The sequence below is a fragment of the Haemorhous mexicanus genome, chromosome 2 (genome assembly GCF_027477595.1).
Source record: "Haemorhous mexicanus isolate bHaeMex1 chromosome 2, bHaeMex1.pri, whole genome shotgun sequence".
Taxonomy (NCBI): Eukaryota; Metazoa; Chordata; class Aves; order Passeriformes; family Fringillidae; genus Haemorhous; species Haemorhous mexicanus.
This window is the reverse complement of record NC_082342.1, coordinates 37890707-37914616: the sequence shown is the minus strand read 5'-3', so window position 1 is coordinate 37914616 and position 23910 is coordinate 37890707. Positions and strand designations below refer to the sequence as shown.

The window sequence follows — 23910 nt, the reverse complement described above, 5'->3', positions numbered from 1 at the left end:
ATCCCCTTCTTTGTTGGTGAATCAACGATGCAACAACGATCACGGATCTCAGGATTTCCCTTCCTCTGGGAAATTAGTTTTTACATCGGGGGAAAAAAAAAAAGAAAAAAAGGAAAAAAAGAGAGAGAAATGGAAATGAGGGGGACTAGCAGGTGTGGCAGTATTAGCATGTAAAAGGATGTAAACGCCTACTCATAACAATCACATAAGATTGTCATGCTAGCTGAAGTGGGCTGAAATTATTCCATCGGAAGAAAAATACTGCAGCTCCTGATTTGGTAAAAAGCCAGTGAGTTGCTGCAATACATAGTCATAGTGTGGAGAGAAGAGGAAAAAAAATGACTTATCTAAGAAGCCAGGATCCTCAGCCTTTATCAATATGCATTCCAGTAAGGATTCCCTTCCCAGCGCCTCCCCGTGAAAAAGAATCAAATCAGTCGCAACTCCAGAGAAGCGATGACCTTTGCTTTCCTCAAATAGATGAATCTCAGCAGGAAACAAACTGTACTCAGAGCTGAAAATCACAGATGCTGGGAGTTTGTAATAAGAGAAATACAAGCAACATTTATCCAATCCTGGCTTGCCACATGGGAGCTTTCTCCAGGCACAAATTTACAAATAGACAGGTTGAAGGATTGCAGGAGACACTGAATAAAGATATGAAGTTACACGGAAAATGCACCAGCATGAAGCTAAAAAGTCAAGCCTCTTTAAACTCTGCTTTGGAGGCAATGTAACTGTCTCCAGCTAGTACTGCTATCCTGCAACCTGCAAACATCTTGCCGTAAACCAGAAAGCAATAATTAAACAAGAAGTTTGGGATTCTGTTACAGCTGTCGCTGCTCCTTCAGTTAAAGCAACACCCGCTGAAAATGCATAATAAAGCACTTGGATGAACAAATCACGAGCTGTGTTTTTTAAGAGGATTATTTATATCAAAAGTTGGATTAATTTATCCTCCAGGTTTAGGTTTGGTCCTGGCAGACACAAATACAAAATGAAAAGGCCATGACATGGAAAGTAAAGTGATGTCCTTAATGATTTCACAGCTGATAGCAGAGTAAACCAAGCAGTTGTTCCACAGTGCCCTGACCCTGCTTTTCTGTGACTCACTAAGCTCTGCCCATCAAATTAGAAACTCTTTCTAAAGAAATGAGAGCAGCTTGTCTCCCTGGCAATTGCAAGTGAGTTCTTAAGTCACAACTGAAACAGTTTTCTGTAACAAACCCGAAGTAGAAATTTGTTATACAACAGAACAGAGAAAATGGCAAATGGAGGTCCCGGTGTGAAGCCAGATCAAGCAGTACAAGAGGATGAATAGCACAGGATTTTTTTTATAAAGATGCCTGATGCTGCAGACCCTAACTTAGGCACCCTGTTCTACTAAGATTTTATATAGTGCGCTTATATAAGGATAGATAACATGCATGTGTGTGTTGCATGTATGCATATATCCATACTTTAAGTAGAATTTCATCAGGATAATTTACCCTTGCTTTGCAAAGTTCAATGCCATAAAACAACCAATTTCTTCGTCTTTGCTCCTACTGTTGCACCACACAATAAATTTATTTTTATCCAATTTTGGTGTGCAGCTAAATTCCAGCTTGGAATAATGTTTTCCGATTATTGTTTCTCACTCTGTTTTGAACTTAGCACTCGCAAGAGCCCAGGCTCAGTAAAATTACAGCAGTTTCTAGATGGAAGTGGCAGATGGAGGTGCTCCACAGTCAGAGCTACAACCCAGTTCCATTTCTGAAGATTTCTTTTTTTCAAATAACAAGCTCTTACAAACTATTGTCCTCAATTCACTCAGCTCACACTTCTCTCCCGACCAGCCTGGACATGAGCCCGTGTGCCATGGGAGCTCACTGCATGGATGCCCTTCAGTCAGCTGTGCAATCACCTGAGTTTGTGTGACCCATGAGCCCAAAGTGACATAGCAGCAGCACTTCTCTCAACAGTGACGGAGCCTGTTTAGAAAAGCACTGTGGTGACAAACAGCAGCTGTAACATTGCTGAATCTTTGATCTGTTTATTCCTAGCTTGCCTGTCTGGTTATTAAGCTATATATTATACAGATTTTTCTTTCAAGCACTGTCTCTCGCATAACCAGCACTGGTGTAAATATAGAAAAGCGTAGTTTCCATGACAATACATTCCATAGTTACAGCCAGCAGCCACTATCATTAAAACATGAATCACAGTGCTACCTTAAGGTGTGAGCACACTACATCACTGGCCTTAGAAGCATTAATTTGGGATGGGGGTGGCATGGCAATATTTTTAGGAGACACTACTATGAAATGTCTGAAATCTGTGCTATTAAACTATTTTGGCACTTCCAATAGCCACCCATCTTAGCAATTTCAGTGATCAGTAATTCCTAATCTGTACCAATCATTAGCATTTTGAAGAGAAGGATGCATCACATCTGTACTTCTCAATGTTTTAAACACGATGTCCTGATTGAAAACCAAACTCAAGCACACAAATGTGATTTCTGATTAATATGCATATGGCCTAATTAAAATCACCTGCATTTAATTCCAAATTCCAATTTCAAAGAATGGAAAGAATCAGCCAGTTAGCCTCTTGGACCATTTGGATCTTACTGCATTCAGCTGGCTCATGTTTTCAAAAGAGAGGACATATCTGCTCATTAAAATTCCCATTTCTTTTCCCCAGCCCCTGCCACTATTGCAGATTTTCAACCAGAACAGGTTTCACCTGTGATTTCATTTCAGTGTTAAGATGCACCAAACAGCAAGCACCCTAGTATTTTGCAAGGCACGAAATTCATCCCTTCACACTTGAGCTAATCGTTGCTTTCAAGTGAAAAACAGTTACCTGACACACAGTCATTTGGGAAAACCTCAGAAAAGGAAGATTTATTCCAGTGACAGATTTGAATAATAACTCATGTCGCAATTGGCCAAGACATTCATTTCCATTAAGTGAAAATCACATACAGAAAAATGCCAAAAGAAAACATTTGCTCAGAGATCCTTCTCTGTCTTTTCTTTTTTTTCCAACAGCACTCATCACACAGACAAGTATATTGCCATTTGCCAGGAAAGGCATTTAAATCACAGTCATACTGCAGGAGCAAGGATTCTTGGAAAATCTATGTCCACCTTTTTGTACTAAAGAATATGCAGAAGAACACAAATTGTGGGTGTTACTCTATGAAAAGTCCATGGATCAGTTTTTTTGAGCCCTCCAGCCTTCTTTGGGCTTGAGTGCATTGATCCAGCCACTTGCTCACAGCCAGTCTGATAAGACCTCTCCTGCTCTACCAGCCCCTCTGGATGCTGCCAACATTTCAGCTCTAGGTTTTCCAAAGATGTCTGTCTGCCTTTCATAGTGCAGAGTTTTGTGGAAATGGATGAATTAACTTGCAACTGAGTTGCATTTCAGGAAGTATTATGATCATGTTTGCATGGTATTTCCTTGCTCAATGTGTATATATTTCCTCCTGTACTGGAGCTATTTCAAACAGTAATGCTTAGCTTTGGACCTTACATATCATGAGAGAAAGAAGACCAATATAAGCAAAAAAAAAGACATGGAGAGTTACAAATAATTTTTTAGGTATTCACCTTTGGCTATCCTTTGATGTTTAATTCTAGGATGTCTTAATTCTCTGCTGTTCCTGTTGAGAAGATTGCTTAAGTTTTGGTTACTATGGTATAGATTTATGCATTCCCCTTCCTTGATTTCACTACTCAACTTTTTGTTCCATTGTTATACCATTAAAAATTCCATTAACCCTTAAAACATCCATTAGATATGAAAAATTCATGATGATCTATAAACCCTTGGCCAAGGTATGTGATTATTAACTTGCTTCTAATCTTATGTTAGAATTCAAAACCATCTTCTTTGCTGTTCTCTGAAGTCCCTGAATACTAATCAAGCCTCTTAAAAACAAAACCTGTCTCTGACAGTGATTAAAGAGAAGTTGTCTTCTCAATGAATCAGATAAAAGAAAAAGCAAAAAGGCTTGTTGCACCACAGGCAGCACATACAAAGGGAAACAGAGAAAGTAAATATAAAACAAACTTGAAAGATCCCCCATTAAAATAGAAATGATTGCACACAACTGTCTCACATCTTCCTTAAGAACAAAACAGTCTCACACCTCAGTCTAAACCAAAGCCTTTACAGCTGTTCTGTCTTTGGAGAGGCTCCACTTAGGGTGCTTCAAGGACCTCAGCTATGTCTACACTTTCTGTGAGCTGGTAATTTGGAGACGTATACAAAAATATACATCCACTTCATTTTGCTGATTTTTGTTTATTGGTGAGTATCAGAAGCCTGGGCTTAGTTTGCCTGAAAATCCATCTCCCTCTGGAACAGTAATAATAGAATGGTTTGGGTTGGAAGCAACTTTTAATGGACATGCAGTTCAACCCTCCTTCAACCAAGCAGGGATGTTTTCAACTAGGTCAAGTTACTCCAAGCCCTGTTCAACCTAGCTCAGGATGTTTCCAAGGATGGGACATCCACCACTTTTCTGGGCAACATCTTCCTGTGTTTCATCACCCTCACTGGAAAACAAAAATTCCTTATATCTAGTCTAAATATAGTGTCCTTTCATTTCAAACCATTGGCCCTTGTTCTATCACAACAGAACCTGAGAAGACTTCTGTTCCCATATTTCATACAGGCCTCTTTAAGTACCAAAAAGCAGCAGCACAGAGCCTTCTCTCCTCCAGACTGAACAATCTAGACTCTCAGCTTTTCCTCATAGGAGAGAGATCCCAACCCTCTGATCACTTTTGCACTTGCTCCAACGGGTCCATGCCTTTCCTTCACTAGGAATCCCAGAGCTGGATGTAGGACTCCAAGGAGAGTCTCACTCACCACAGTGGAGTAGCTGGGGAAAATCACCTTTCTCAACCTGCTGGCCACATTTCCCTTGCTCCAGCCCAGGATATGGTCCCACCTCCTGGGCTGTGAGCACATATCATTGAAGTCTGCCCAGAAAAGACCCCATAGTCACCAGATACCTGCTCAAGAGCTGCTAATTTGTGATCTGCCTACACCTCATGCAAAACTGTGTTTGAACTCGTTCCAAGGGCTAATACGAGATTTAATTTTCATGTGAACTTTTAGAACAGGGATAAGACAACTTTTTTTTTTTTGGAGCGTCCAAAAGGCTCAAGGAGCTGATAAGGTCTGGGCTGGTCCTGCCATGAGGAGGAGATGGATAGGACCACTGGGGTGGAGATGGAACAGAGAGCTCCAGGGACAGCAGTTTAGAAACAGATTTGCCACTTTGAGACGTCATTGGGACTGCTGGGACCCACCTATTACACTATCATGAGCAGCATCTGCTCCATCTAACACAGTGGCTTGTGAGAGCTGATCTCATTTTTACAAATCACTGTATGGAGACAAGGATGAGTTTCGAGTTGGTTCCTGCCAACAGCAGACCCTGCTGGTTCACTTCACCTAGAGATGACAGGGACAAGGGGATAGAAAGTTGTCCTCAAGCACCTTGCAATCGGAGCATGAAGGCAGAGAGAAAGGTAGAGGATAGATTGGATGCTCTGGAAAAAACCTATCCATCAAGAATTCACATGTGGTAGGCAGCTTGGAAAACATGACTCAATCTCCTACCTGAAGATGGAATTAATGCTTTCCAATTAAATGCCCATATCTCTAAGTATGCCGTCCTATAACAGTGATTTTTAAGTTAATGGGAATGCTCTTACAGAAAGTACTCATGTTCATAAGTGTTTACACATTATAAAGAGCCACATTCCCTGCATAGTTCTACATTTGTAACTAGTGAAAAACTGTCTGAATTATTTATGAAAATAATTTTGATCTGTTAAATCATTTACAAAGTCACCAACTGCATGTAATTTTAAGTAACTTCTCCAGCCAGGTATAAATTTTAAACAAAAATATGACATAGGGGAGAAAAAAAGCACCAATTAAATTTCAGCTTGAAAGAAAAAAGCAAGCATATTGCTGACAGTCCTCAACAGATACAAAACAGCTCCACTTATCTGAAGATTCCTATTTATATCTTGTATTACCATTTTAAGGTTGTCTGTGACAAATTAAAGAGAAATAAAGGCCTGATCCTGCTGGCACTGAGTGGAAACATGAACACAGAATATTTAGAAAATATATGCCTTACTTTAATGTCACTATGTAGGCCTACTAATTCCTTCAAGTTTTTAATAGTGTAATACACATGCACCTAAAAGACTTTAAATGATCCATTTAACAACCACGTGCTGGAACTCACCAAGGACTAAGAGCTGCACTATTTACCCAGTGTGCTGGGACAAAAGCAGGGTTAGTCTACAGGAAATTTTGTGTTGTGTGGCTATCACTAAACTGGCTAGCTCTGCTTGTCAATGTGCACTGAAGTTACTGCACCACACACATCTTTGCTTTGTGCATTGAGTGGAAGTGTCAGCTTGGCCACAGACCTCTCCTTGTGGTCACCAGCTCTGCACTCACATCCTGGGTGCAAGCAGGACTCCCTCAGTAAGAAAGAGTAGAAATTGGTAGGAATTCTCCATTAGTTTTCCTGCCTCCCCCAAATTCATTCCACTTACATAACATCCATTGATGTGAAGTTTTTTTCTGACCTTCCAATTCTATCTTTTTAATTTATTCTGAATCTTGGCCCTGATATGTTGACGAGCTTTCTCAAAATGTTGCAATGGGAGGAACAAGGAACAGTTAACTTCTATTCGTCCTCTCTATGTCACTCATGACTTTATAAACGAGTTGTGCATCCTGTCTAACTGGTCTCTTTTCCATTATGAAAAGTTGTAGCTTAATAGATCTCTGCCATTCTTACAAAAACAGCTTCGATATATTTGAAAATGATCATTGATTATCCCAACTTGTTCTACTTAATTCTTTCAAATTTCACTATAGCTCAGACACTATAAAACCCCTACTGCCCTTGATGTTTTCCTCTAAAATCTCCCTGTCCCTCTCAAAGTGTGCACCCAAATGGTGACACTGCCCTGCAGAATAATTCCTCCCACCTCTCGTTTACAGTATTTCTCTAAATATGGTCCAAGTTTTTTACCTTAGCTTTGCAACAGCCTTTCATTTTTCCCTGAGACTCACTCTGGGATACATTTCTACACCATTACACCTTTCCCTGTTTCCTGGCCAATCAATAGACATTTGGTATTCGTGCAATTGGATATCACTTACTACATGCAACACTTAATATTGGTACTTCATATTATTGCTTTCAGGCCATTTATTTATGTTAAGCTTTATATATGACATTCTTCTGATAATTTCTGGTGTGCTCAGGGTATGGACTTCAATAAAAAAGCACTTGGAAGAAATTCTTCCTGGGATTTAGACTACCTGGGGCACAGTGTTGCATCACCAAAGAGTTTCAAAGGGGAAATCTACTTTCAAGAAATGTATCACTGGTTTCTGAGGGGACACATGCACTACTTAGACTTCACTGCCTTTGGATCACACAGAATTAAAATGTTGGTAATCATCAATGGCCCACAAAGATGGGAAGTTGAAAGGGACTATACCCAGCTGATGGCAAGTAAAGAATCTATCTTCTAAGAGTCATGTGTGAAATCCTTTAATGATCTAAATTTAAAAAATCACCAAAAAAAACCCCACAAAACTGAAACCAAATTAATAACCCCCAAAAAACCCCACAAGTAAAAACCCATTACTATTACCTTGACCATTTCCTGGAAGTATTTTGTAAGGCCCTGGATTAATTTTCAAACGTGGTTCCCATAACTGGCTTTTGGTGGAAAACCAGTGCCTCTATGACCATCTCTTGTACTGAGTGAGACTTTCAGACTGCTGCTGGCAGCCTCAGAGAGGAACCACCGGAACCCAGCCTCTATTTCTTGTGTCATATGGTACTACTATTTAGAGAGAAATAATAAGCATAATGGAAAACTGCTTGATGAAAGCAGAAGTAAAAATAAAACTGATGATACATCAGAATTTGTGAGAGGGTCAGGTTATTTGACACTTTGGAGAAGTGAATTTTCCACATTACTAGCGTTTTGAAAGAATATCTGTAATTCTGATTGTAAAACATCCTTCAACTGAGCTAAAATTGCAGTCACAAATAAATAAATAAATACAAAATAAGTGGACCAGGCCTAAATTTAAGTCCTATCATTTAAAGCCTTACATTATTTACTCCTTATTTTAGTGTTCATGATTTGCTCTGGCTAAGGGTGCAGGCACTCTGGCTGGGAGAAGCAGATACACCTTTCATGCTAGAGTTGAACCCAAGCTGCCACCACACATGCTAGAAACAGGAGAACACCTTTGGGTTCCTCTGCGAAATTTTACTCAGAAATTCTCCCTGACATATAGAGGAGGAGGTTCTGATTACCAGATGTTTGAACTTCGAAATTTTTTTTTGTTTTTTACAATTTTTTTTCCTACATATAAATGTATCCAACTTGCCAGTTGCCATCAAAAGTAAGCATTTTTTTCAGCAGTCAGGAAGATTGTCAGTGATTTCCTTCAGATTCTTGCAACAGGAAATTCTGTTCTCATTTCTGGCAAGTGCCACTATCCTCACAGCTTTTGGCATTTAATGGTTTTTCAGCTATGAAATTCTCATTCCTTGGAAAAAAAAAAAAAAACAAACCCAAGAAAAAAATCACAAATAAGAAATAGAATTTAGCTGTGACCACAACTGCATATCAAGTTTCCCACAAAAATTGTAGCAAAAACATCTATATGACATCATCTACTTTGGCTCTCTGTTTGCTAGCATTTCTAACCTCACCATGGTAAGGACAGACCATGGATCTTGCCTCTGGACACAGTGGACACACAGGATCCCCTTAGGTGTACTTAGGGGAACAGAGGCTGCAGATCCCTCTATTATTAAATATATCCACCCCACATTTGGGAAACAACCACTGTCAACAAGGAAAAATCAATGCCCACCATTGCCTTTTTGTAGAGAGAGCTGTCCTTGACTCCAACCCAAACAGAGGTGCTACCTGGCTGAGGAAAAATATTTCTGAAAGACTATTTCTTCTCTCAAAAGTTCCTGTGCGTCTCTCTCTGTAACCTGACCAGCTCTTCACAGTAGGAAAAGAAAAGGTTCCCCAGAGAAAGCTGGAAGGGTGCTGCTTTTGTGTGTGGCAGAGACAGCAGCTTCTCTCTACCTCCATGGGCGGATGCCCATTGTCATGGCCTTGAATACGAGCTGCAAACCACATGGCTCCCAAAATACCAGATGGAGGAGAAGCAAGTCTAATTCTGGGTTGCCTGGGAATCTTATCAATGATCTCATTCATGGGAGCTTCTGGACCTGGCACTCTCAGTCACAGCTCCCTTGGTGCTCACAGTTCTGGCTTGACCCTCTTTGCTGGGGCATGTCCAGGGAGAAGCACAGGGCTAGTGAAAACAATCCTTCACTGACCGCTGTCCCTTTACAGTGCCTGTCTCTTTCTAGAATGCCTTTTAAAGACAGGGCAGGGACTTTTCAACCTGACAGCACTGCCCAAACACTCTCTGTCCCTGGGGCTAGAGGGTACAAGCAAGGTCTGTCACTGCTGGCCAAAGGGAACAGTTCTCTAAATAGAAGACATTAAGCACACCTCCAACTTGGTGTTGGTTGGGAATGTCTCCTACCTCCAATGCTCTACCACCCTGGGGAAGGGGAAAGGAAAGACCTTCTTAAAATAATGTTATACAAAGGAAATGTGTCCTCCAAAGAGTCCATGGGAATAATAAGGTGAAATAAAGGCAAACTTAAGAAAGTTATTGGAGGGCCCAGCACACAGCCCTCTACAGATGACATTTTTAATGCCTCAGAGATGAGGAGCTTAGTGGAAAATCAATGCGTTTCTGAGGGAAAGGAGCCAACAGAGCTCAAACTGCTCCCAGTGACTGCAGGCCTACGAGAGCCTGCAGAACCCTCCTGAGCCAGCCCCAGCTCTGTGTGGTGACTGAAGACCATCTCCTTATCCAGCACAGGTTGAAGGGGCTGCTGCCAGGCACAGCATGGCCCCAAGACCATGGTGCCGCTGCAGGCACATTCAGAAGTGCCTCCATAGAGGTGATGCTAACACAAAGGAACAGGCACAAGCTCAGCTTTGGTTTTGGATCAGGAACCTCCCTGTCCTCCTCGTAACTAAATTCATGCCAGTCACCCAGGAAAGGAGTGCAAGAGAGCCCAGGACCAGAGCTGTTTGACTCTTGCCTGGCTGAGAGCTGTTGTGAGTCAGCCAGACAGACGGACGGAGAAGACCATAATTCTCAGGATGGCAGCATCCTTGGTGCTGCCCCATCCAGGTGTGGGAATGAGCAGCTTTGGGGCAGTGGTAGCTTACCTGGGGAGAGCTGCCCTCCTGCTTCTGCTCAGTCTGCAGTGCAGCTGACTTGTCTGGAGCAAGCTTCCAGGAAAAACAAAAAAAGCAGGCTGGGCAAAGTCTGCTCACAGGCTCTGCTGCAGCAGGAGCATCCATCTTAGATCCAGTGGAGGAGGAGAGCTTGGACAAGCTCCCTTTTTAAAGCAACAGTGCTCCCACTGAGCCTGGCAAGGAAGGGGAGTGCTATGCCCCAGCAGTGGTTGTACTGGCTCTCTGCAGAGCACTTTATAGGCATTAGCTAATTGATCTTTGAAAACACCCTTTCAGCAAATAAACATCACCTGTCAAGATTTACAGGTCCAGAAAATAAGCTGAGATAATGTCACCTGCTGCAGAAGTAGCCCGTGATTTTAGGGTGCCTGGACCAAAAGTCTCTTGGCCTGATTTTGTTGGTGCATCTATAGGTTCATCTGAATCTGACACGCATAACATCTGTATTCTGCTTGTAAATAAGAGTGAACATCTGCTTTTAAAAGCCAGCCCCAGGGGTATTTCAAGTTGGAAATGCGATAAAGCAGGCACAACAAACCACCAATCCTTAGGATATTGGTGTCTTTTATTACTAAAGATATCTGTGAAGAAAAGTCTAGAGTCAGGTTTAATCAGATTTTGTCTGTCTGCTTCTTTTCATGCATCTAGACAGGCTGTGGCTTCCCCATGGATTCCTGTGGACCTGCTGGCAGAGAGTCAGGGTCTGAAAAGGAAAATAAAACTTTCCTTGTCCAGGACCACTTAGTCTGCATGACCTGAAGGACAAGATGGGACACCCTGTCTGGATGCATCACCACCCTAAAAGAACTGACATTAGCAAAACAGAACAGTTGTCCTGAGTTTATCCTTCCATGGCCACTGGCCACTCTATAAAATGGAGACAATGAGGAAAGCAGGTAGGAAGCCGGGACATGTGGGACATGCCACATGGCTGGGAGCTGGTATTAACTGAGAGGTACAAGAGGTTTGTTTGGTTTGCTCTTTATTCTCTTCAGGCCATATTTTTGTTCTATTGTAGACCCTTAATAAACATCACACCTTTAGCTCTTAGTGTGCTTGACCAAACAGCTATAAAACATACCTCAGAGGGTGCCCCTCTGCCAGGCTGTGGATGCTGTAGCAGTACTCAAACCAGGCCCAGATTTTTAGTTAGATAGATGCATTCAGGTACCTCATGGGATTTTCCCTTGTAGGCTGAACAAGTTTGAAATTAAAATTAAAAACAGGGCAAGTAAGAACACCCACTAGGGCCTACTTGTGATTGTAGTACATAAATAGCTTTAAAAATCTCAGGTTTCTCTCATGCAGGGCTCCAAACTGGAGAATTCTCTTCCCTTACAGCAATAAGACAACAGCTGAAGCTCCTGCTGTCCTTCAAATTGTGCTTCAAGGTACATCCATGTATTCAGGCAGCCTGTTTTTTCCTCCAAACCTTCCAGATGTGTGAGAACTACAAGCTGAGTATTCCCCAAAGGGACAGGCCTGAAGGAATTCAAAGTCCTTCGTTAGGCACTCTGTCAATGCTGCAAGCATTGCTATTTAATTGATGTACTGTTTTTATTATGCGTGCCCTAAGGGAGTGTGCTGACCAAAGTGCCTTGTAAATTGAATAAATAAACAAATACATAAGCAAGCATCGCTGCCTTGACCAGCTCATGGTGTGACAGGAAAGTCCGTGTGGTTTAATGTGGTTTTACACAACAACCCAGCTGTCTGGAATGGCTTGTTTGATCCTCACTAATCCTGGCAGGCTCTTCCAGCTCCTTCCTCTACCTCAGCAAAGACAGAGGATGCCTCTCTTACTTTTCAGATTTCTAAGGTCACTTTACTGATTAAATATGTCATTTTAAAAGCTTCCTGTAATGTGAAAACTGCCAATTTCCTTCCTTCATCTGGAAAATGGGTGAATATTTTCATCATTTGCTGTTAAAAGGAATGAAGTATTATCCTTCTCCCATTCTCTCCCTTTCCCCTGTTGTTGACCTGCCCCACTTCACAGCTCTGCAAAGTCACGATCTCTTTTCATTCTTACCTGTGCAATGTTTAGACCAAAGTACTTCTCAAATACATATTTTAACAAAACCTTAGAAAATATAGCTGTACCAGTCAGGATTACAGTGCAAATAAAAAAAAAATGGGGATATAAACTGGCTTAAGAGAAAGTACAGTGAACAATATAGACATGGGAACCATTACCCAGTAAGGGCTGGCCACCCAAAGCCTTGCACTGCTGCTTGAGCAGGTTTTACAGCCTGTGCTCACTGCTGGGCTGCCTTGGAAAAAGCACTATCAGTGCCCCAGCTGGCTTCTACACACCTACAACAACTGAAGCCACATGCTGACTGCAGTCAGGTCTTCATGCTCATGAATGTTACGCATGTGAGAGATTTTACAGCTGTGAGTCATCATCTTTGCCTACATTCATGCGCTCCTTTCCACTCTGGAAGGAAAGCGCTTTCATTCACCAGAAGACAAAATATAGGTTTCAAGACAGATCATGATGCAATCACACTCTTTTATAGTGTTCAGCTTCTCGTTATGAAATATGATTCCCCTGAGGCATGACTATAGAGTGTGGAAAAGTGAGCTTAAATGGAAAACAGGTTGTGCCAGCCACGCCTCTATGACTGCCCAAATCACTTGCTCTGACTGTAGACTTCCCTCATGGAGCTGCTTAAAATTTTCAGGACAGTTATCCTAGATCGTCTTCACATTAAAATGCAGTAAGTGTTGTTAGGATGATCTTTAGTACAGAGCTTAAAGAGACTGAAGAAATGAAGATGAACTGAACTTGAGACTGAACATAGCCCACGTGTGTTCCAGAGCTCCGTGCTCTTTCCCCCTCAACCATGTAGCAAAATTGTTTTGGGGCAGAGCAGGCACCATAGTCAGGCTTTTATGTGAGCCAAGCAAAAAGAAAACAATGTACCCTATTTTTCCCAAATATGTGAGGTCTCTGTTGTCCTTGGGGCAGATACTGGCCAAATCAAATTGAGATAAAATCAAAATCAGGCAAAATGTCAGAGAAGGGTTATTTCTGAGGGGACATTTGCAGAATCCTTTCAATTTGGATATACTCCTAAAATTGTTTCAGAATAGGAAAATCAGGCAGGATGCCTGCTTTTCTGCCATGAGAAACTGGAAATGTTTGACCTTAACATATGATTAGCTGTTAAATGACTTTCAAGGAGACTTTCCTAGCATAATCTACTTAGCCTTTAGCACTCATTTATCGCTTCATAGTGGAGATTAGAGTTGATTCTCAAGAACAGCATTACTTAGAGTGTCAACTACATTTTTTTCAGTTAAGTAAATAATTCCTTTATGGGAATAATGAGAAAATTTTATGTCCTCTTTTCCTGTATTTAATGTATTGTTATGGAATAGGTAACCATGAAAGTCATTTAAGGAATGATGGAAATTAAACACTCTAAAATTGAGGAAAAAAAATCAACAGAAGAACTGATGGACTTGTGGTCACCCAGAAGGTTCTTAAGATATTTCTGAATTATGATTGTCATCACTTTTTGCTACCAGGTATTGGCCTAGACAATGGGTCTAGGTAGAAATTAAAGAATCCTGATAAATTCTTAAGTAATTAAATCAAGGTGAGACTCAGTGTCTGGACAATGAAAAAAGATTGTGGTTAAGTTTATAATTTCTAGACATGCTCTAGATGCTTACACAAAATTTATGTCCAACTGCATCCAACACAGGCCAAGAAATTCAGCACACTTCATAAGGAAATCTCTTCAGGGCTCTTCCCCTGCAACTCACACAGGCCACATCCACAGCACTTGTTCCTGGGTTTCTGCAGGGATTGAGAGGCATGGACCATGCTATACTAGCAAAGCCAGTTTATTACACAACTCACTCATATTATGGTGCTCTAAGTTCCATGCAAAATTTTCTCCTGGGACCCCTTTGCCCCAGTTCCCGTAGGAACGCCATCTTTTTGGTTTTAGGTCGTCGTTACATTCTTTTGCATTAGCAATGTCCTTGTTACATTCTCTCTCTCCAGAGCAGTCAGAGTGACCAGACATGACGTTCCTGCCTTGAGTTTACCTCTCCCACAGCTTCCACTGTACCAGGGCCAAGAGGTCAGTGGCACTACCCAGTTCAGCTTCTGTAGCTGTCTGATCTTCTGCAGGTTTCCATGACACTGGAAATCTGTGTTTCTTCTGTGGGTGTCTGAGGATACTAAACATCCTGGGATTGTGCTGGACAACTCTGTAGTTTCCGCTGTGCACTGTGCACTTTCTTCTCTAGCAATTTTTATGTCATGGGACATGCCCCAGCATGTTTGTTTGGCTCCAAAAGCCAGTCAAAGAGTGAATTTACATTATGCAACATGCACAGAGGACGAGGCCCTTTGAATTAGCTGGGAAGCTAAAGATATACATGGAGACACTGACACTGGATTTTTATCACAATGGGTCCTCATACATAAGAAAGAATTGCAATCAAGTCCTTCCAGGCAGCTGAGAGGTGGCAACCAGAAGCTTCAGGATTAGAGAATGATGTTTATCACTAATCCTTTGCTCAAAATGACATAGGACTAAGAGTAATGGTTTTAAACTGAAGGAGCCACAGTTTAGGTAAGATGTAAAGATTTTTACAAGGAGAGCGGCAGAACTGGCACAGTTTGTTCAGAGAGATGGTAGATGCCCCATCCCTGGAAACATTAAAGACCAAGATGGAGAGGGCTCTGAACAAGTGGGTGTAATCAGAGATGTCCCTGAACATTGCAGAAAGGTTGGACTAGATGGCATTTAAAGGTTCCTTCCTTCTATCCTGTTCTATGATTCTGTGATTCTCTGACATTACTCTTGTCTTGTTCTGGGACATTCAAACACCAAGTGCCCTCTTCAGCAAAGGTAGTTTGCCAGAGTACCCTGTTGTGACTGGTTTTAGCCTGAAAACACTCAAGGGTCAGGTTGATTGACAAATTACCTTAATTTAGCAATTGATTTCTCCTCAAATAAATTGCTCCCATATGTTTACTCTTAATCTATGGCAAACCCCTCTTTTACTGGAAATGAAATTAAATTGCCTCACATTTTTCACAGGAAAAAAGCACAGACACAGTCAATCACATGCTCAACAGACATGTGATGTCACTTGACCATGAGCTCAAATAGGTAGAGGAATGTGCAGGACTGTGGTCTTTGGCTTTTGTTATTATTACCTCTGTTTCAGTATTATAATTTTAAAGATCTTTATCCTCTCATAAATACCTCCCTCAGTTTATTTCTGCCACTTCCTAACATATGAATTTTCCTATATTTCTCAAAGGTTAATGTCCATGTACATCCAGCCAATGTAAGAATCTCAATCACAATTTTCTGTCCTTTATTTAGTGATTGCTGCAAATTAAATTTGTACTATACTGTGTGAGATGAAAATGCCACCCCCAAAGGCTTAGTAATCAAAGTCAGATGACTGAAAATTGTTCTGGAGAGGTGAAAAATATATATTTATCTATATATAAATTAAAATATAGGTAACTCATCTTCAGGTATTATTAAAAATTACAGTGTTTAAAGAAAGCAATTCATTCAGCCATGAATATGAATTCTTGTTTTACTCTGGATGATTAACAGAATTAGAGAATTGCTAAAATTCTATTATTTTAATAGGAAACCACTTTTCTGAATAAGATAAACTGACAGCCACAACCAATAATTATACCTTTTTTCCTAAGGATATGCAATAGTGGTGTCTGTTTTAGACTATTGCATTTTCAGCCATAGGAAGGAGCTAAAGATACATAAATTTCCTGGAAGAGTACTTAGACAGCTGTTTACCTGAAATTGTTCTTGTTTCTGGCATCCGTCTGATATACAAGTTATTTTATAGTTGTGGCAGAGAAGTAATAAAGAAATTGCTGAACTATTAGTACACAATTTATGCTTGCCTGTGTACCTTACAAAAATATGCTTTTGTATTTTTTGACGAATATTGCTGGTGATAACACCAATATATGGCTTTAGTTTTTCTTCCCTCGCTGCATCTTTATGTGCAACAACAGATTTAAACAATTTAGCACATGAGAATAAATATCAAAAGAAGAGGCATTTATGCAGCTCCTCAGAGTTTAACGATGCTTGCACAGTCAAATTTTCCATCTATGTACCAGGGACAAACACAGATACTCTTGGTTTGAATGGGAAATATTTGTGTTAAAATTCCACGCATCTATACAGATTGAAATTAATTGTTGTCTAACTTTAAAGGGTGCTATTCTATAAATTGGAGTTGTCAGGCCGCACCAGGCTCATGCTGGAGAACTAACAAGAGTCAGAAGGTGGAAAAATGCCTCACCACCAAGGCAGAATGGCAAACCACAGCTGAACCTCCCTCTAACATCCATATGAGATTTCTGGCTACTGGTAAAAATTACTTTTCCAGGATAAACTGGTTGCCCCTAGGATTCCTCACCACTTCATGTCCTATATTTGGATAAGAACCATCTGGGAGGTCTTTACATCTGTAAACCTGAGCTGTCTTTAAATTAAGAGAACTATTTACAAAACTTCTCTAACTGAAGGTTATGGTGCAGTCATGTGAGTGTAGGTTGACATCCTGAGGCTTTGTCAGCTGTTCCTTCCTGCCACCTGTACCTATCCCTCCATGTCCCAGGCAGTCTTCTCTTCCCTCTCTGCTGGCAAAACCCATCTCTGCCAGAATATCATGAAGCTTGTGTCAGATCTTGGCACAGGAACATAAAGAGGAGAAGCTGAACAGGATTCAGGAGCCGTGGGAGAATTATATCTACTACTGTGGCTGCTGATCCATTATGAGTATCACAGCCAGAAACTCCCATCTGGAGTCTCCCACCAACTGCTCTTGGGCAGGTTTTGATGCAGTGGTATCAACAAGTTGAAACTTGACTCTAAAGAGGAGTTTAAGCAGAAGTGAAAACTCCATCCATAATCAGTCCCTCTTATTGGAGATCTCAGGATGCACATGGATCATATTTTAAAGCATTTCTCTGCAATTAGGTGGGTTAGAAACATCCTCTAAGGAGGGCTATATTATAAACATCTAAAGGAGGGTTGATTTTAACTTCCACTACTCTGTTCTAATGAAAAACCTAAAAAATATCTTTAGACAGAAGAACATAGTTATGAACTGACCGTTCCTGATACTAGATATTTCTGTAGAGATTTCTTTCAGCTATCTTGCACAAAGCAATATATTGCCATTTTTCAGCGCAGACACATTTCTCAACTGACAGTTCTAAGAATGTTTCTTTTTTTGTACAGAAAGGAAGACAGAAGACTAGGATGTTTTTACTTGGAGCAAGGAATGTTCTATGCCATGCATTATTTAATGAGGAAAAATGTAGATCACAGAATCTCAGGATAATTCATGTTGGAAAGGAACTCAGGCAGCCCTTGGTCCAAACTTCCCCTTAAAGCAGGATTAGCTGTGAAGGCAGAAGAGGTTGCTCAGGGCTTTTTTCAGTTAAGTCCAGAAAGATTCCAAGGATGGAGACTGCACTGTGTCTCTGGGAAACCTGGCCCACTGTTGGGTTGTTGCAGAATGAACCATGTCCCCTTATGTCCATTCTGAACCTCTGTCATTTCAATCTAGGACAATTACCCCTCATCCTTCCACCATGTGCCATTCAGGTCAGTGATTATTTGCTCTTGAAGCCATTCCTTTAAAGGCTGAATGAGGCTTGGTCTTTGTCCCTTCTCAAAGGGAAAGTGCTCCAGCTGTGATCTCAGGGGGCATCTCCTAAACTGGCTTGTGTTTAATAAACATCTGCATTGTACTGGAAGATACATGGGGTTTAACAAGCTTTGAGAAGAGGAAAGTAATCACTTCCCTGGATAGCCTGGCTCTGCTCCTGTTTATACATATTGAATTTAATCAAGTTTAAGTAGGCCTTATTCTCCAGACCATCCAGATCTGTGGATGGCAGCCCTGCCTTTAAGCATGTTAACTTCTCCCTGCATTGTGGTGTTTGCTGACCTGATGAGAACGTGCTCCTCATCCCCAGACTCTGCTAAATACCAATTGATAAAGAGCAAAGATCCTAGAATAGATTTTTGTGACATGCTTGCCGTCAAGGTAGAGAGTGACCCACTAACCAGTGCCCTCCAAGCCTGGTCATTCAGCTAGTTTGTTATTTACCTAGCTGTCCAGAAACCTGGATACAAGAGGAGGCATGTCAAAAGTCTTATTCTATTAGAAATAAATTATATCCATGGGTACTTCTCATTTACATGACTATTCATTTTATTGTAGGTTTATGGCAACCACGGCTTTGCCTGAGGTAATAAAATGCAGATGTATGGACACCACTGCATTTTAACAACATCTTGGATGACCTAGAAGAAGCTGGATTACAAACAGAATGTAATTCAAGATGAGATTTGTAGACATCAGGAGGATCATAGAAAGCAACCACAGTCATATGCTCTTTCCATAAACGAACTGTCCTACTGTTACTGCACCAGAAAAACTTCCTGGGAGAGAAAGGATGAAAAGACAAAACCAACAAAGGCACAAATGAGAAAAGAGAAATGGTACAAATGCCACACAATCAAAAGCATGTTGGCAGGGAACGAGAGGGGCAACCTGAGCTGAGCACCCATGAGGGCAGCCTATTCCCCGGAGGTGCCAAATAAACCAGTGAACACCACTCAGTGGTGCTCATAGCTGAGAGGAGGAGGGAAAGAAAACAGGACTCAACCTCTATAGAGCCTCCACCACAAAATTCCTTCTTGCAGCCAGTGGGTTTGCCCATGCCTTATGTAAGTTGGTGATGATGTTTGATGTGTGCTTGGGGCCTTGGTGAGAAGAGACTTTGCATCCAGGGACAAGATATGAGGAAGAGGAGGCACTGATCCATAATAGCCCAGTGCTCAGCAGGGCTGTTCAATGTTTTCAAACTAAAAACGAAAACCCTATAACATTTTAAAGTAGATCTGTTAACATTTAAAATGTAATAAATTGTTACATTTAAAATTCAGACACACAACAGTTTACTCTAAACTTGGGCTTATTACAGTTTTTACAACCAATTAAAGATATAAGAGAGTGAATTGAAACAGGTATTAATTCCCAGATTTGAACGAGTTAAGGAGTTCTACCTTCCCCCATAATGGCACAGTTGAAACTGAGCAAATGCTGTTTTTTTTTACAACAGCTGGATCTTCATAAATATGTCAAATTACTTTGTATTGTACTTTTTACAAAAGACTGTATGCAAATATTTACATGTTTTCCAAAGACCAGTACTTTCTGCTTTTGTTGTGTAAATAAGATTTGCCTTCATTTCTTCGAGTTTCAATTTATTATCAGATTCAACAGGAATATTTTTGTCATGTGAATTAATCCACTGAAATCTGAGAAAACGAATCAGAAATTAATTAGCCAACATGCTGTTCTCCTTTTGCAACTTACAAACAGAAGTCAGATAGGAGAATATGAGAGCTACAGTAACTAAAATTTAAAGAACAAATGACCCACTTTTGAAAGTACCTAAAAACATGAGACTTTGAAAAATATCTACCAAGAGTAGCTCCCAGGTCTGTTTTAGTTCAGCTACACTGGTAGTATTTAAAGGGAAGTGCTTGGCTGTTTGGTGATTTTGAAAATCCCAGGGATTTCCTTTTTGTTCTGTTACACACCAACACATCAGATTTTCAATTCTCCATCTTTCTAATGAATTAGCCACCAGTTAAATTCAAATCTAATTTTAAAATCAAAAAATTAGGACAGAGAAAATATCTTATAAGTGATCAAATTTATTCAATGGATGTGTGAGTATCAGTACATCCTTCCCTGAAGGAAATAAGGAAAACCAAATTTTCTTTAAAAACTGTGTCTGTCTGCACAGCATTACATTAAGTCACTGGATCAGTAATTGTGAAAGATTCCTTAGGACATGAAACGCATAGAAAATTAAAAAAAAAAAAAAAAAAAAACAGTTTAACTTAAGGTTTCATGCTTTTGAATAAATTTATGTTTCTGACCAGTGATTTAATTCACTTTGACTTAAGTCAATCTACATTGCCTCAGGTTCTCTATCTGTGTATTTCACATTTATAAAATGGATGATATTAGGATGAGTTCCTTTCATTAGCCAGTGTGCCTCATTAGGAAGAGCAATGCTTCTTTTACAGCTAAATTGGATTTTGCTCTACTCTGTAGTTCCTTGGTCCTTTGCTGATTTTTCCTTCAGTAATCAGCCAGAAACACAATTTTTTTTTGTGATGTGGACACTTGTCCACTAGATGCTGCACTAAGCCCACCTACTTATTTCATACCTTCATTCTGCCATGGACAGAACCTGAACTTCTCTGACTAATTCCTTCAGGTAGCCAAGTTGCCTTGGCTAGACATGAGGTGCATGAGCTTACGGAGACAAGGTGCTTCCATCCAATAGCTCATCTTGGTTTCATCTTTGGTCTCAGACAGAGTGGTTACTTGCCAAAGTAACCACTGACACCGGTTAGTGGTTATGAGCTGTTCTACACACCTATGCACTCATAAATGTTCGCTCTGACATATTGAAAGAGGCTTTAAGTCCCTTTCTCCAATTTTGTACCCCTCTTTAAAGAGGCAACACAGCATCTTCTGGGTTCTGTAGCATAGATGTGAAACAAAGAGTAGTTGCAGACTTTGCTGTCTGCTTCTGGGGCTCAGGACTGCTGGGATGAAGCCCAGAACAGCAGGGCAGCTGATGCTGTGGCTCACTTGTAAAAGTAAGTGCTTATGCTCTGCAAGAATAAGAAATTTTACATTTTTTTCTTTCCTCAGATTTTTCTACTGCTGAGTTCAAACAGCAGAAGAGTAGTTGTGACTTTGTGCAATCTAATTCTTCCCACTTAAAAAAAGCCAGCCAGCTCCAACAATTATTCCAGGAGGGAAGATGACGCTGGAGTGGAAGAGATGGCAAAGCTACATGAAGGTCCTGTCAGAAACAGACACATACATACACATAGAACATGGGCAAAACCAGGGCTTTTACAGCTCTTTCACTATGGCCAAATTAGGGAGCCATGTAGGTGGTTTAAACAATTCATCTTTACACACAATTTGATTAAATTCTACTGCAAGTTTAATCTTGCCCAATTGTCTTTTAAGCCATTTCCTCAGGATGTGATTTACTGGGTCCAAACAAACATTTCCAAAATGACACAGAATAAGTAGTTCATTCACCAAACATTTACTCTGTGTAAGTTTTTTTCTTATACAACTGCCATAGGAGGCCATGCATTCTCGTACATCCTATATTGGTTTCCCAATCCCTTGAGAAAGGTATGAGTTCCTTCCTCAGATACATTTCAGGCCACGTGTCCTTACTGGGACAAATCAAGCTATCATACCATGCTTAAATTTAATTAACTTTTATTATAGCTATTGAATATCTCTTATGTGTGCACACTGGTGATCGAACTTAAAATCTTGGCAACACTAAAAAAACTAATCTTATTATTCTTTACCTTAAACAATATATGTCAAAAACAGATACTGTGATTTTCATTTATTATACTAAAATTGTGCTGTATATCTTGCTTCAATCAATTCTAAAATTGACTGAAAAGAACTGGTTTTGCTAAAAGTTAGGCAAAACCATGGCTATTTTCTAATAAAAAAATACACCTGTGCTTGAACTCCAGCCTTCTCTTTCCAAAACATGTTACCCTTTATTCTGGAGCTAGTTCTTTAATACAAATTGACAGCCAAGCAATGGATACAGAATGAGCTGACTTCCCTAACTGTGCTTGCCTTCTTGATGGAGAGTGGGAACAAAGGTGGATGAAGGCATTTTACTGTGGTCCACTGTGACACAGGATCAAGACAATATCCACAAACTATGAGATGGCTGCTCCTCCTTATGAGGCCCAAGAATTTCTGCCCATCACTGAGTTTTCATGTTATATTTAGCTTCTTAAGTGGAAAAAAAAAAACCCAAAAAACTAAATCCCAGAACATGACCTGGCTATCTTTGAATGCTGCTTAGTTCCCAGCTACTTGTCTCCTCCACTCAAGTAGGGAAACAATCAACACTGGCTGCTTTCCTATGGCTTAATTCCTCTGCTCACTTGCTGATCCCAGGTTGGGATATTACAAGGTTCGAAATATCTCACAGCACTTTTTGGAAAAAAAGAGAAGAAACCCCATTTGTTCTCCTTGAGCTGAATTTGGAATTCCAGCTGGGGAAATCTTAAACCAGGTCCCCAGCACTGTGCCAGAAGGACATGTCCTCCAGCTGAGCACATCTCCACATGCTGAGCACATCTCACAAAGACCCCATTTTCTGCTGATGCCGTGGCTCACTTATAAAAGGAACTGGACTGCAGGACTGTGAGCACTGGTATTTTGTATTGAAAAACTATTTTAAAAAGGTGCCATTGTTCTAGGTCCCCAGGGCAGATACACAAGTTCCAGAAGATACCTGCTCTAGGGGAGTCAGGCACTATGTATTGCCAAGCCTGGGAACAAAGGATTTCCTCTGGCAAGGTTGTCTTTATTGGGTAGGCAGAGTCAGCACAGTTAATATTATGGTATACAAGGACCTCACAACTTAAATAATCATAAATATATACTGTCATGGCAAAGAAAGACAGCAATGAGAAAACTCATCCTGGTCCCACTACACAGTGGTCAACTATCCAAGGAGTAGATGGGTAATTCTCATTCAATTATTGATAGAAGGCTTGGCCCCAAATTATTCCTAAAATTACCTACACATTCAAAAGATATTTTTGTTAATATTGAATAATACATTCCAAACCTCCAGGTTCAGGTACATTTAACTAAATGGAAGAATTGAAAGAAAAATGTACAGAAAACATTAGAGAAAGCTTTTGATTTCAAACTGAGTTAGTCACAAAACAGAAGCAAAGGAAAACAAAACAAAAATTAACACTCAGTTTTAAATTTTGTAGGAAAACTCTCCACAACCCTTCTGAAATTCCTTCCACTTTTGACTTTTCAGACAAAATTAATTTGCTAAGGCAATGTTTTATGTTTAATACCAGAAGGAATGACTAGACACCTCAGATTGAGCTCTGTAGCACAAGACATTAATTTTCTTCCATTTACCTTGTACTGAGCCCAGTAATTTGAGCTAAACTACATAATTTCATGAAAAACTAAATTATTAAGTGCCATAGGTAGGGGATAGAAAAGAACAAGGTGTTACCTTGGGCTTCAACAATAACAAGGAATTGATTAGGTAAGAAATTATCCATAGTCCAAGCTATAATAAAGCCTAAAAAAAAATCCCAAGGTTCCTTCTAATCAGACTTGTGGAAAATTCAGCCCTGTCCCTAAGTCTCAAGATATATTTAATCCACTCTAGCTAGCTAAGATGTACCAGCCAAGAATTTAAAGCAGAGGATTCTCAATACCCCCTCAAAGCATTGGCCTGCTCAATCTGACGTGCTGTCTCCAGCTGCATTCAACATTGGTGTTTTAAAGGAAGGGGGGGAAAATAATTTCTGAGCATACATACTCAGCTTGTGTTATGATGGAAAATAGTCCTTCCTGAACCTTGTGATCAACTAGATACTCT

General features: G+C 40.4%; 1 protein-coding gene across 5 annotated transcripts in view; it reads right to left on the bottom strand.

Moving 5' to 3' along the window:
* Nucleotides 1-23910, bottom strand: part of DLG2 (discs large MAGUK scaffold protein 2) — an 831288-nt gene that overhangs the window by 617609 nt on the left and 189769 nt on the right. The window lies entirely within an intron of this gene.